At 46.8% G+C, this 15,007-nt stretch overlaps 1 protein-coding gene across 1 annotated transcript in view; it reads right to left on the bottom strand.

The window, feature by feature from the left end:
• The window catches only part of BRINP1 (BMP/retinoic acid inducible neural specific 1), a 106,893-nt gene that overhangs the window by 81,379 nt on the left and 10,507 nt on the right, over window positions 1–15,007 (bottom strand). Inside the window, exon 2 of the mRNA XM_065695724.1 lies at window positions 5,069–5,249. The gene's annotated coding sequence lies outside the window, so the exon portion shown is untranslated. The remainder of the gene's footprint in view (window positions 1–5,068; window positions 5,250–15,007) is intronic.

Raw genomic sequence — 15,007 nt, 5'->3', positions numbered from 1 at the left:
TGAAGCCGGTTAACTCACTGGCTTCGACAGGCTGTGATGATTTACAGCAAGTGCTTCCAAGCTTTTCATGGGTAGTCACTGTACAACATATTTCAGCTGTAATATGCATAGATATTAAAGTCCAAGCTGTAAGACAACCTCTCATAAGGCTCCAGGCTTTATCTTCTATAACCACCAGGTGAAAGAGCACACGTTCTATTAGGATAGCAGTGAGACAGGTTCCAAGCATGAAGACACTGGAAGAACTAGAGCTACTCTACTGGAAATCAGGCAGTACGGGAGGATGGATAGGAGTGTGAGAGCTCCTTCTGCTTCTATATTCTGTTCTGATTTCCAGCAAAAAGCCCTGGAGCAAATAGTTTTTTCTAGAGCTTCTCTTACGTGTGAGAACCTCTCATAGCTTGGTTTGCAAGCTGTTGTGTCATTGCTTGCTACATGTCAGCCCAGAGCTGGCTTTATCATCATTTGTGAACCTCTGGGGTGAAAGATGTCACTGATAGCAATATTCCCCTGCACAGTGCCCACTGCTAACACACAGAGAGAATTTGTCCTAGGGCTTGAGAGCCATACTGGTGTTCCTGGCACCTGAATTTCTACATCTGTCCAGCATTTCTATCACCAAAATAAACAGTGAAACAACAGTGTGAGTCTGGCAAAGGCTATTCACTCTTTCCTCCTCTGCAGGCCACCATTTGAAGCTGTTGTAGATTATTTACTCCAATCAGTTGCTGCTGCTCTGACTTACTGTTATTTCTATTGCCAGTGTAAGAGGTGATCTATCAGCAGTGCAACTAGTTGTTTTCCTGAAGCAGGAGCAGGGAATCATGCATATGAGTCCAAGGCACTAGAGAACACTATGTCTACATTTAGAGGCATGCCACAGCCAGAGCTGCAGAGGCATCAGTGCCGCCATGGGTACCACTCTCACTGTGGTACTCACTCAGCACTGTGGTACTCACTCAGCACTGTGGTCCAGAGGGGCCTGTCAGCAGGCACAGCAACAGCGTTGTGCATAGCTAAGCTCTGTCAGCTGCATCTTGTAGGCAACAATAAAATGGATGTAGAGCACATGACTTCAGAAGAACAAATAGCAAAAATAAATAAGCATCTTTCTCTCCTGTGATGCGTTGCAGGTCCTGCCTCAAGGCTGCAAAGAAACAGCTTACTGAGCAGGGGGGTGCAAAGGCTTAGATACATTGCATTAAACTCCCCAACCCAACCACATGAGGAATCCTGGGTCTGACTTTTAGCTCCTTTTCAAAATTACATGTTTATACCCAGTTTATGACATCTTCACTTAGGATCTGGTCCAGCATCTCTGAAGTTATCTTCAACTCAGTCTAAATTAGCTGATCCTCTGATTTCTGCGGTTTCTCGTATTCTTCCCTCCCACTAGTCCTAGCACTTCTTCCCTGAAACAGCACAGCTCAGCCTGTCAAGTCAGCAATAGCTATCCTATACCTACTCCCAAACCCCAGTGAATGTCACCTCATTTGTCTATTCCATCTCTGCCCATGTTTGACTCTCTCCAGACTCAAGAACCTAGCAGATATACCCAATTTCCTATTCCCCAGGCCTCTCTGCTTGATAGCATTTCCTTTCTGTGCACCAATTACAAGCTATAAGCCTGCTGCAGCCCTGTCCAGCCCAGCTCCAATCCCCAAGGGTCAGCTGGACGCAGCAGTGAGGTGGCGCATCAAGGAAGGAAAAACCTCCCCAGCATCCAAGAACACCCTGGGCTACCACACACACCTTATCCTGGCCCAGCTGAGCACCATGCAGTAACTCAGGATCCTGCTCTGGGTGGCAGCCATCTTCCGGGCAAGAGGAAGACTCACAGGATAGGACCACAATCCATGGGTCTGTTTAGCAGCCAGATCTCTGTGCATGGATATTCTCCTTTTCTGGGAAGCTGCTCTGGAAGCAAACAGACCAAGGTCCTTGTGGCTGTTAAAAATCTCATGATACTTTTGCAAGAGGGATGGTGTAAATCAAGCCACAGGGCACAAGCTACTTAACTCTGGGTAATTTATATTCTGCCTCACTAAGTTCATCTCTGCACTTTCAATGCATGAAGTGATTTTTCACTTCCCCTGTAGTATTGGCTGGCACGGAAAAGCTGCTGGGCTCTGTCCCAGAAGTAGCTGCATTTCATCACCGGGTAAAAGATTCCTGCGTGCACTAGGCCAGATCCTCAGCACTCCCGCACGCCCCAGCGGGTCGGGAAGGATCTGGCCCGGACCATTCAGCTGCACCTGGGCCCCTGGGAGAAGAGAGCCCCGTTGTTATGTACCGCTCCCCCCGTACTATTATTATCTTCAGCGCTTGGCTCCAGCTCCGCGAGGCCGGGGGGAGTCGGTCCCGCTCCGCGCCGCTGAGCGCCCGGCGCTGCATGGAGCCACAGTGCCCCCTACTGGGCCAGGGAGGTGCCGTCCGCCTCCCTCCGCGGGAGCGCAGCGCTGCGCGGTGGAGGAGGAAACGGGGGTGGTGGGGTCGAAATCCCTCCCTTACTCCCTATCCGCGAACGCGGTGCTTTGGGCTCTCCTGGCGCTCTGCATCCTCGCTTCCCATCTTCAGCCGTTTCCCCCCTCCAGTGAAATTTTCCTGCCTTCCCTGCGTCAGCTGGATCGAGGGTGTCGGCTGAGAGCCTTGGATAAACTCTGGAAACCCACATCCACGCCTGGAGGCAGGCACGGCTGCGCGGGTCTGGGCTGGAGCCAGTTTCTGCAGTGCCTTCCCGAGCAGCGCTCTCCAGGCAGGCAGCGGGGCTTCTGCCGGAGCGAGGGCAGGAAGATTTGGCTTTGAACCGTTTCTGTTCTGCAGACAGCAGTGAGGATTGTCCCCTGGCAGACACATCCCTACTTAAGGTTCAGCATCAGCCTTACACATACTCTTAATATAGTAAACAGCAGAGGTGAGGAGGGAACACAGAGTACCCTCCACCACCTCTTTTGGGACACCCTCTTCCTACAGCAAGCCCATTCCCCACACATTCTTCCTCTGAAGTTTTAACACAGACTTCAGCCTCATTCTAACCCTTGCACTTGCACAACCTCCTCACTAGGCCCCATAGAAAGAGAAGAAGAAGAGGAAGGTCAGAGCGGGCCGTTAATTAAATACATCTAACACCAGTGACAACAGCCCCCTACACATATGATGCTATTTCTGACCAAAGGGACTTGCAAAGGCTCGGGGGTGTAGGCACTCAGAGGATGGGAGGGTTTTGCTCTGAAGCAGGGTAAGACTGAAGCAGCGCCTGGCACTGTATGTGTTTTAGCTATAGACGCATACGTGGTTTTGCTCACACACAGAGAGAAGCAGTGTGGCTCCAGCAGAGCCCTTCCCATACTCACAGACTCCAGCTCTTGATCAGAGAGGGTGTGATGGATTTGGGATTGCCACCGCTGCCCCCAGTCCCTGCCTGCTGCTTGCCTGCCTTTCCAGTAGTGAAATCATCACCGAGTCCTGGGAACGTGCAAAGAGCCATAAAACAGACGGAGACACACAAAATGTAGCAGCTTTTTCTGCTGAGTTGCAAAGAGCTTGAGAGTCAAACAAACCCCGAATCAATCCCTGGAACTGACTATGAGGGAGAGGGTGATGCTGGGGAACAAACCACCTACTGAGAGACCTGCAAAGGAGACAGTGTGTGTATGCTCATACGAGCATCTGAATGTTTGATTCACATCATAAGAATATCAATGTGGTTATTTGTGCATGCTACAGTGTGTTCCCGTGTAGGTCAAATATGTGTCTGAGTGTGGGGAACTGCAGAGCTTGAACAGGTCCTTGAATCCGTGCAAGAACGAGACCAAGATGCTGCGCTGAAGCGTGGGGACTTGTGCGACTTCAGCAGCATGTGTTCTGTGTGCTTAGCGTGTACATGCCTGCCAGGGACAGCGCGACTGCTTGTCTGTGTGGTGTGTGGGAGGGAGAGAGCCCGGGTTTGTCTGTCTGTCACTCACACGCAGATCTGATCAATCTTTTTCCTTTATAAGGAATTGAAAAAAATACATAACCCTTTCACATTTCTTACACCAAAGCTTCGTCTCCCCTTTGCTCACTACCTCCTGCTCTCACCATTCCCCAGACACTTCTCTACAACTCTTAAGACAGCAGCTTTACTGCCATTAACGAATTAATCTGCACCCAGATGAGCAGCCAGGGTAAAACATGAAGGACCCTCCTGTCCTACCTAGTGCAGATGTCAATCACAAGGCTAAATCCATACATTAAGACTACCAGCGCTTGCTTCTCTCCATGAAGAGAGGACTGCATTTGGGAAGTGACAACCCCTCCCCTTCCCTACTCGCAAGTAAATGCACGGGGGGACTCTTCAAAGCCACACACTCACACCGGCAGCCTCCTCTCTCCGGATCATAACAGCCGGGCTACGCTGGACCCCGGGGATGATGCAATGGCGCGGAGGTGCCCTCCGGGCTCCCCATTCCCCCACAGACTGGAAAAAGCAAAGTTACGCTCCGCACCAGCCTCATAAGCAGCTGAGCTGGAGAGCACCAACCCCCTGCGCTGTGAGATGCAGCCCCAGGCATCGCTCCCCCCCCGGCATCTCTTCCTCCCCCCGAAAGTAGAGGCGAGCAGCCCAATGTGGGATCCAAGGCGCCAGACTTCCCTTTTCCTGCGCGATTTGCTTCTGTCACTCGCGAAACCCGAGCAGCGGATTAAGCAGCGATGACACCATCTCCTTGGGGAGGGTCCCTGTGTCCCCCCCACCCGCTCCGGGCTGTATCGATACTCCGAAATACAGATGGATCCTGGCTGCCTCCCACCCCCACTCGCGGCCAGCCCCCGGGGGCTGCGCCTTTCCCGGTAGGAACCAGTGCTCCCAGTGCTCCCAGTGTTCCCGGTACCGGCGAATCTCGGCCCCGCGCTCCCACACACACTCGCTAACCGGGCTGCAGGACTTGTGCATCCCTCCGCCCGGTAACTCCCCGCTGCCGGGGGCTTGGAGGAACCGAGGGGCCGTTACACAACGCGGCCGAACAGGACCAAGGAGCCCGGCGGGAGCGGAGCCGATGCTGGGCTGCAGCCGCAGCGCTCGCCTTACCTGATGCTAATGTCCCTCTCTGGCGGAGATCGGCTCGCCCGTGGGTTTTATTCGGCTCGGTAGGAACTTGTGGGAGAGCTTCTGTGTCCAGCTCGCATACTGGGTGCTGGGCTGATAATGCAGGCGTGAAAATCCTGGGGCTCTAGCAGTCCTTTTCATGCTCAGACAGAAAATCCCCTTCCTTGATCCAGATCGCGGGCATTAAGGGCAGAGGCAAAAAAAATAAAAAGAAAACCTTTTCTTCCCCCTTTTTCCCTTTTTTTTTTCTTCCCCCTTCCCTTATTCCCGCGCCCCCCCCTCTCTTCTGCTGCTCAGTTCGTAGCCATCGGGGGAAGGAGCAGAGGCAGCAGGGAGAATGGAGAGGGGGTTAGAAATAAAAATGAAAAGGGCTCCAGGAGGGAAGCGAGAGGCTGGGCTTGCTGCCGGGGGAGGAGCTTGGAGCGGTCTGGAGAGGATGAATGGGGAAGAGGGAAGCAGGGAGGAGCCGCAGCCTGGCCATCTTATTCTAAGAAGTGTTTTGTACATAATTAGGGGAGGGGCGGGATGTGGGGAGCAAAAAGGAGGGACTTAAGCTCCGGCCAGACGGTGCCTGAGCCGTGGAAAGGGAGGATGACACCGGGAAGGGCCGTTGGACGGGGATCTAAACTTGCCTGCCCCTCGGATTTGGGGAAGGGGCTGGTTGGATTCCAGGCAGCTCCTTCCATTTAATATCTTTTTTCTCCCCCTCCGCGTTCGATTTTCCCCTCATGGATCCCGATCCGCCGAGCAGGGAGCTGCGGGGAAGCGAGGTGTCCCCATCTCCTCCTCGCCTGGGGAGTCTCACCTCCCTCAGCGGTGGGGAGAAGGAGCTGCCGTCTCTTCCCCCGCCGCCCCGAGCAGCGCAGTGCGGTTGTGGTTCAGCACCGCGGACAGCGGCGGCCCGGCGGGGCGGTGACGGGCGCAGCGGGCCGGGAGCGGAGCGGGGAGGAGACGGGCGATCCCGGGAAGCAGCGGACAGGCGGCTGTGCCCCGGAGCCTCCAGTCCCGACTGCTCGGCTGGGTCTGCACGGCAGGGGTGGGGAAAGCCCCCCAGGGAAGGTTTGGGATAGGGAATGGAGATGGGGATGCCTCAAGGACACGGCCCACCCAGGCGAACATCAGCAGCTCAGTAAAGGCCACCCAGCGTAGGCAGAGCACTTCACAGCTCCGGCCACTGTGTGAGGCTTCAAGCCAAGGACCCCTCAGACAAGTCAGGCACTGGCTGTGCTGACAGAAGGAAAAAAAAAATCCACCACCTTGTTCAGGGGTGGCAAGGAAGGCAACAGGAAGCACCCTTCCTTCATCTCCATTCCCTGGCCTGCAAGGACACTATGTCCTTCCCTCTGCGACTACAGAGCATTGTCTTATACTAAATCTTCAGCAAATCTTACCAAAGAAGAATTAGAAGCTGTTTGGTTGAACTCCAAGCTATACCAACAGGGCTGGAGCTTAGCTTATTGCAGTTACAGTGTACCCAAAGCTCTGGAGTTTTATTTTCCAAGTGACTAGTCAGCCACAAAGCACCCTTCCTGGTAAAGCCACCCCTGATTCTGTCACATTGGCTTAAATGGAAGGCTGAAGTGATTCTCACAGATTCTCCTGGTACAAGGCCACAGAGGAATGGCTTACACCATGGCAGAGAAGACTGAAGGAGCAGATCTTATGCAGAACACAAACAAGCACTTTTCACTTGTTTAAACATATAAATGGTGTTTGGGGTTATCGCTAGTGTGTTGCTTCATTGGTGCTTGTGGCATTCACCAGAAATGGAAAAAGAATCTTTCCATCCTATATGAGGGTGGCTGAAATCAAAGCAAAGGCTCCATGAACAAGCTCTGGACTTAGACATGATTTATCGATTCAACGAATGCAACTGTACTGGGCACCTTTCCTCACTACATCTGGGAAGGCTGTTGTGTGATTGGGTCCAGCAGGACTTAACCCCACACAGCCTGATATTTCATATTCCCTATGAAGAGGAAATGAGAGAAAACAGGTGATATGAAGCTCTTCGGGCACCCAAATGTTTCATGGCCCTAGAGAAAAACTCAAATATTCTCCACAAAGTAACACCTTCTTCTTGGTCAGTCAACAAACTTTAGGACCAGTGTCTTGCCTGGAAATAATAGCTGCTATCAATATAAAAATACAAGAAGAAAACACAAAATATAAAAATACAAGAAGAAAACAAAAAAAAACAAGAAGACAAAGAGTAGTTCTGCTCATAATTTTCCTGTCCCAGAATGTTTTCTCTCTATTCCCCCAGTTCATACATACACTATTGCTTCCTCTCCCAAAAGCTTTTACCGGCTCTGTATCAAAAGAGGATTATTTGGTGCATTGAGTATTCAACATGTTCTTTTACAGTATTGTTGTGTTCAATGAGCTTTGCTCATCTGAATGGACACTCACTGCATAGTCCACTGGTTTAATTTGCTGCTTTGGAAACCTAAGCAGGTTACAGCATATTTAACTGTGTGTCTGTTCTTATGTGTCAAAGATAAGGTTTCTGGATGTCATTTTAAAAAACAAAATTATTTCACTTCAGTAATTTTCTCTTCTCAGTGGTCTCTCTTTAGTCTTGGGTATTGCAACTCTCCTTCTCCCTGCAATGAACAAAACCTGGATCTTCACCCCAAATCAGCAAAGCTCCATTGAACAAGAATTTCTATTTCTTCTTCCAGTAAGGACTTTTAGGCTATTAACAGTTTTAGCATGTCAAATCCTCACTATCTTTTTCTCCTCTTTCAACAGTTGCCTTAAAAGCAATGTTTCGATTTTTCCAAGCTATAATATTCTTCGCATGAAATAAATAGAAGCTAGTCAATCACAGGAAGATACGAAGAACAGAAAATCACAATGCACGTGGTATAAAAAGAGTCTACCAATTGCAAGCATGAGGCCCCCCAAAATTATGGTTGTGACAAGGATAGAAAAACAGTAATTTGGGCTGTCTATGAGAAGTTCTGGAAGACATCACATGAAACAGATCTAGAAAGCAGAAAACAGTGTTCATGTTTTTTCATATAACAGCTGCCACAAAGATGAGCAAAATGGGTTTTCACCATGTACTCCGAATGTGTTGTGGGTGTGGATTAACTGCAGTATTCAACTAGACACTGCAGACTCACAAGACACTGCAGAACCACTCACTCCCTATGGGGGAAGAGGAAAGGGTGAGGAAAATAAAGAAAACTTGGGGGCCAGGGGAAAAATTGTTAATAACTGAAGGAGCACTAGAAGATGAGAAAGAAAACAAAACAAATGATGCAAAGTCAATCGCTCATCATCTTCCATAGTTGGATCAATACCAAGCTGGTTCCCAAGCAAAACATGGCTAACCGAACTAAAATCTCCCCTTTTTCCTTTTTATTTCAGAGCATGTTGTTATATGGCATGGAATATCTCTTTGGTTAGCTCAGGTCATCCACCTGGTCACATCCCCTCCCAACCACCTGCATATCCCCCTGTCTATGTACTGGAAGAGCAGGGTGAGAAGCAGACAAGAACTCAATGCTGGGCCAACGCTGTTCAGCAACAGTAAAACATCAGCATGTTAACAGCATTGTTTTGGTCACACATCTAGAACACAAAACCATGTGAGCTGCTATAACGAACATTGACTCCATCCCAGACGGGGCAGCACAAAGTGCCATTATTTAGTGCAAAAGGAGTGCCAACTGTGTACGGTAAATGCTTCACTTCTGTTTGCGATACTGCTGCAAAAACTCACTTTAGAGTCCCATGAGCTGGTAAGGATAATCTGACCCTACTCTGAGTTCTTCTTACACTACCAGCAAACTTTTTCTTTCCACATATCCAGTTGTGTTGCCCTCCTTGAGGAGGCAGAATGTATTCTTGTCAAGGTTTTGCAGACTTCACTGTTTATTACAGGCTAAAAATGGATTAAACTTGCTTTGTGAACATTGTATTGATATTCTGGTGCTCTCCCAGTCTCTTGTGAAATGTATTTCCTTTTTCTCCTCTGCAAACAATATCACAGTAAGTAGTGATCTTATTTAGGTTGTGCTTTGTGTTGGTTGCAGAGATATCCAGCTCCTAAACACTAACTATTCATTTACTGCTGGAATCCCTTAAAACATGGGTGAGTGTCTTACTGTTCACAGGGCAGGATGGGTGATAAAAAGGTCTGTGTGGCCAGAAAAATGCCAGGTTATTTTGACAGATGATGGGAAGAAGTCTGGGAGTGGGCTTAAGCATCAGGGCTAAGAGGCAAGGAGCTAGCAGAAACTGTTTCCACCATCCGCAATGCAGGAGTCAAGGATTGAGTAGGGGCTGGAGGGAAGGCTAGAACCCCCTGCCAAGCTAAGCAGAAATGTTGGCAGGTCCCAGCAGAGTGGGAAGAAACAGTTGGGAATGGTTTTGGCTTTTATATCTGACAGGAGTTTCTGATAGCTGGTTCCTCTGCATTAAACTGAATCATCCTCAGTGCAGCTCTGGAAGCCTGAAAGGCTTTGAACTCACTAAACTTTCCAAGGAAGTGCTTCTCCATCTTTGCATTGCTCCTTAGTTGACATATCCCAAGTTTATCTTTTGATATAAATTCCTTTCCAGTGTCAAGCCAATAAAAAAAGAAATGCCACAGCTTCAAAATTGAACTTGAGCTGTACCAAGCACTCACGATACTTGTTCTGAGCACTGTGAGTTTCTGGGGGTTGCAGAATGGGATTTTCAGTCTCCTGAGATTTAGCTTTCCAATTAGCTTTTTAAGTATTTTTCCTACTCGTCCTGGGTAGGAAGCAGATGTCTTGTGAGAAAGTAGTAATAGCAGTTTGTGTCTCATTGAAGATTTAAATAAAACAGTCACTATGAAGTCAGCTGTAGGAAAAAGTACTAGGAAGAAAAAACAGTGAGAACTACTAGTTTAGCAGCTTAGAAGGTTGCTTCCAACTGTCATTGATGTGAAGGGTCCTGACCAAGGCCAACTAATGCAAAATTATGTGATCCATTGAATTAATGGGGAATTAGAACTGTCCAGGCACTGGGCTTCAGATATTTGCCTAAATATCCTCTCCAGTTAACAGAAAAGGGTAACTTTAACTGTACAAGTGTCGTCTTCCTGTTACATCAAACACTACCTTTGATATGGGATGAATTTCCTTCTGAAATTCAATCTATGCTGACTCTCAAGGGAACAAAATCAGCAACTTAGACTGAATTCCTTACTTTGAGAGGGATGAAGCTAAAGGAGTTGAATATTTTCCTCTAGAGCTTGCTGAGGTGCACAAAAATCAACCAAATGAATCTGTATCTGCTGATTTTCCCATCTTCGGCACAAATCCAACCCCTTTATTAGCAGTCTTTCATATTCACTATTGTTACTATTGTCTGGTACCAAGTACGAGTCATCAGTATTCATCACCTGCAGCTCAGTTTCCTTCTGAACTTGGACTAAGGCTTTCAAAGGGGAACTACTTGTAACTCCCAACCCATCATGAGCTGTACACTGCACAGGAGGCTTCAAGCCTCTTTCTACTTCTATCTGCAATCACCCAGCACTTCAGACCACTCAAAAAGGTGTTGGTAGTTGAAACCAATGCAGTCAAATGAGGGGACTAGAATGTTCAACTGAGTTTTCCCCGTATTTCTCACTCCAACATATCTATGTTCTTACATCTGCTTCATACCTCTCAGAGCCCCAAAACTGTTCATTGCAAAGGAGATGGCAAAGCAAGGGGCATTGATACCTCCTGATGTTTGCAAAGCAGGCATGAGAAAGATCTTATAGTCTTTTAACAGGGGTTGCTGGAGGAGGTGGACAGCCACTGGCATCCATAGTCTAAACTAATTCTGAAGCATGTCCATGAGAGTTAGAGGGTCAGTACTTCTTTTCTGATTTACCCAAGAGAAGCCTGTGCACATCTAACAGGACTGTGCTAAGGCTGCACGATCAGATGTTGATACAGAACAACCATACCACCCCCAGCATCAAATCAATTCCTAACATGTATGCACATCTGACTGCATGACTGTTAAACTGATGTTGATGTATTGTAATTGTAAGAGAAAATCTTTTCAGCTTCTGGAAGGGATGCTTCTGTCTTTTCCTCTTTGCATTATAAGTAACGCTCAAGCCACTTGGCTATCTGCCACACAACAAAGAGGGTAAATTCCATTTTTTAGATCCCAAGGATCCAAATCACCAGGGAAGGGAGTCTGGCATGTTACAACAGATTCATACAGCCACACTGCACTTTTTCATCAACAGTAGTAGTCTAGGTCAGAATGGACTATCATCATTATCTTTGGACAAAACAGTATCTGGTAAGTATTGAGTATAAGAAGAAGAGTAAGCAATTCCCCCTCCCTCCTCCTTTCCCCCTGGGTATCTTTTATTATTTATTTGGGAGAAAATTTGAATTTGAAGCACTAAGGAATGACATGTTTTAGAGCATGCTGCTACTCTGAGATAACTGCACTTTGCCTCAGGTATGCAGTGAGTCACAAGGTTGATAGCTGGTGCATACCAGCACCCTGAGAAGTGGGGTTATTGTTACCATGCAGTAACCACATGCCTTGAGCAATGTTATTTCTCACATACAATACTGACTTTTCATCTTGTTAAGAAAAAGTTGATGCAATCGATTTTCAGAAGCTACACTTGAAAGGCACACACTGAAATGCTTTACAAAACCTCTCTGCCTAAACAGCCTCTCGTGCTATTCTGGTTAGTAGTCAGAGCAGGAAAGTTCAATTGGTTTCTAGAAACACAGTTGAGTAAGCTAAGAACAAGCCATTGCATACCTTGAGCAGGTGCCTAACACCAAGCTCTTAGCATGTAGGGTGAAACACAGCTGCTAGACAGTGTAAATGTAGCTTTTATGCCACAGTTTTCAAGCAGCATGTTAAAGAGTGTGTATAAAAACTCCATTTTGTTTATTTTATTTGGATGCTTCCCAAAGCAAAGACTGCTACTTATTCTGTGTATGCACATCTCTCCCTAAGCAGTCCTGAACTCAGCTGCTACCTTTCCCTGCTAATGATAATATTGCTAACAATGAACTTCGCCTACGTGCTTCTGCACCTCCTGCTGTCCAGACATGCTCTGAAACCAGCATGTTCCAGGTTTCCATACCAAACACTTCATTCCCTGAGCTTCTGCAGGAGTAGGTTGAACACTAGGGAGAAATTCAGTCTAGGGGATCCTGCAGGTTCTGATTTCGCATCTTTTCCCTTTTGGTATCTGTTTGTCCATGGCAGCTCTGCCAGCCCAGAAATCTCCCCTAGAGCACTGCCATCCTCAATGTCCCAATGCTGTTACAGTAAACTCATACCCTAGGCTTCAGAGCTGACACTGTTTTATGGTTGCCAGAGATGAATTCTGCACACAGACACTGAAGGCAACTGAAAGAGCTGTGGCTGTCAAGAGCTTCTTTATGTAGTGTTTAATTCTTGTTTTCAAGCTTAGCTTCTCTTTGGCTTGTGACACCTTCTCCAGAAATAAACACTTCTGCTAATTCTAGCTAGTTTCCCTCCAAGGCAGCCAGCATTTAACTCTTCCCATGTCACCTGAGGAAAAAAATCACCCAGTTCACCTCTGGAGGGAGAGATCTATTGCATAAAGTGTGCAGGACCAACTCTGACACCTGGGTTTACTTATGGCTCTCCTGCTGGATGGCCACATAATCTCAAGGGGATCACTTTGCTTCTGCTTCCATCTCTGCAATACAAGTGATAACACACCAGTCTAGCGCTCTCATCTTGTCAGGATTACTGTTGTTTGTATAACTTTCACCTAGAAGCCAGAACTGAGCTAACTGCAGTTACCCACCCAGCTTCTTGTCTACACAGCAGCATGAAGGAATGATGGTAGAGACATATTAAGCTATTTGGGGGAAATGTTAGTACTGAGAGCAACACTGTTTGCACCTACATCTCCACTCCCGCAGTTATCCACACTAAGCCACCACAGGAATGCTAACACACTCTACCAAAGCCTCATTTGGCTTTGTAGATCATCATGAAGGAAGCTGTAAAGCTTACATCGCAGACTTCAGTATCACAACAGGCAAAATCAAAAGGAACCAGTAGTCACCCTGTTTAAGAGGGATGTAGAAAGAGTATGTTTTACACAAAGCCAGAGGCTGAATTGAGACAAACCCAGGTATTCCAAGCCTCACTTAAACATTTCTTCATCTGCAAATCATCCATCCTTACAAATGCCCTGAGAAAACCCACTATATAAGGGCAAAGTAATTATTTGTATTCTCTTTCTTTGCTTGCTGCTTCACCAATAACCAATCAATCCTGTCATTACAGCCCTGAGAAGAGGTTCAGTTGGTTAATCTGCACCTTGAGTACAACACAAAGGAAAACAAAAAACCCTGAGTCATGTAGCTCTTCCGCGGCCACCACCAGTCCCTTTGTTTGGTAAAAGGGGCACATCCATGGCTGTTTCTCACAAAGGAGAGGGTACACCGGCCAGGGTTTTCAATAGGCATTTGAAGCCCAGGATATATTTTTCACCAGGGAAAATTTGTAGGTAGGTCAGATTTAGAGGATGAACTGACTGAGGTATCCTTTAAATAGCTGGCTTATTGTATACTTAGTGTATTCCTTTAACAGGCTTATGCTACCGTTAAGTCTTCTATGGAAGAAGGGAGCCATTGTGCCAGTGTAACACCAACTTAATTAGCTTTGCTGAGGATTTATTTAACAGGTTTATTCTAACAAGTTTATTCTTTAAACGGCTGATAACTGATTTGTTATAACTCTTTTTAAGGAGTCTGTCTTCCTCTGTCGGGTTCAATTCTTTTTGCTGCTGCTCGGCAAGGTTTTGCATCTACACAGAAGGCTGACTGTACAGTGTTTAGGCTTTGATAAGCTTCATTCTTACAGCAGATATAAATTTCAGTGTACCAAAGTAGGTGGATGTAGCTATATTCATAGGAACATGTGGAAGAAGGAACTTTTTCTGTTACATTTCAGTACAGTGCCTTTCATCCCAGAGAGGCCCAAGCAGCCTTACAAACTACCACGTTCAAATCCTACTTGCCAAAAAGGGAAAAGACTCCCATTGATTTAAAGTGGGTTTCTAATCAGACCCATAGACAAAACTCTCAATCAGTGCACTCAATGAAATGGTAGGTGGGGAATTATGTACATAATGACCTCAGGTATGGTGTGATCCTGCTTGTATGCCCACAGCACCCTGAAGTTCCCTTGGGTGACAGGGTGAGAAGCTCCCTGGACTTTAAGACTAGCAGAATGTTAGAACATTGGGTTGTTCTGACTCTGATGCTGAAGGTGAGATAGATTCAAATCCTCTGACTGGGCAAAGTATTCTGTTACAACCTCATTTGCTGTAGGGTACTGTATGTCAGAATGTGCATAGATGCACGCTTAGCTGCTTTCTATAGCTCCAAATGCCTCTGAAGGTCCTTAAACATAAGTTTAGCTTCACTTTAATGAGACACTTTCTATATTCCTTCTGCAGGTAGGGAAACTCAAGCAAGAACTATCAGAGCATTAATCAGAATTGCCCCATGGATGATTTTAGCTTTCCCAAGCCCAGGTCTGTAAACTCAGAGTTTGTGTTCTCCACAAAGAAAGAAACAATCTTATTACAGACTAGAAGAGAAAAAGACATCTATGTTTAGGCCAAAGTATATTGTTATTGTTCTTATATATGGTCATATATTCTTATATATCATATATTATAATACTTCACGCTCAAATTATAATTAATACATTTGAGCATTACTTATTACATAGGACTACATTATTACATATAACTATGCTTATTACACACAACTATCCCCACATACCACTTGACTCAGCTCTTGGCTGACAAACTCTTCTTTCGATGAGCTTATTCAGTCACATTCAACCAGGATGTGCCTCAGCTACAGAGAGCACCATGAAACTGATTTCTGGTGGCAGAAACTTGTGTCATCGTTA

This window comes from Lathamus discolor, chromosome 15 (assembly GCF_037157495.1).
Source record: "Lathamus discolor isolate bLatDis1 chromosome 15, bLatDis1.hap1, whole genome shotgun sequence".
NCBI lineage: Eukaryota > Metazoa > Chordata > Aves > Psittaciformes > Psittacidae > Lathamus > Lathamus discolor.
Note: the sequence above shows the minus strand (reverse complement) of the source record. Positions and strands in the feature narration are given on the sequence as shown.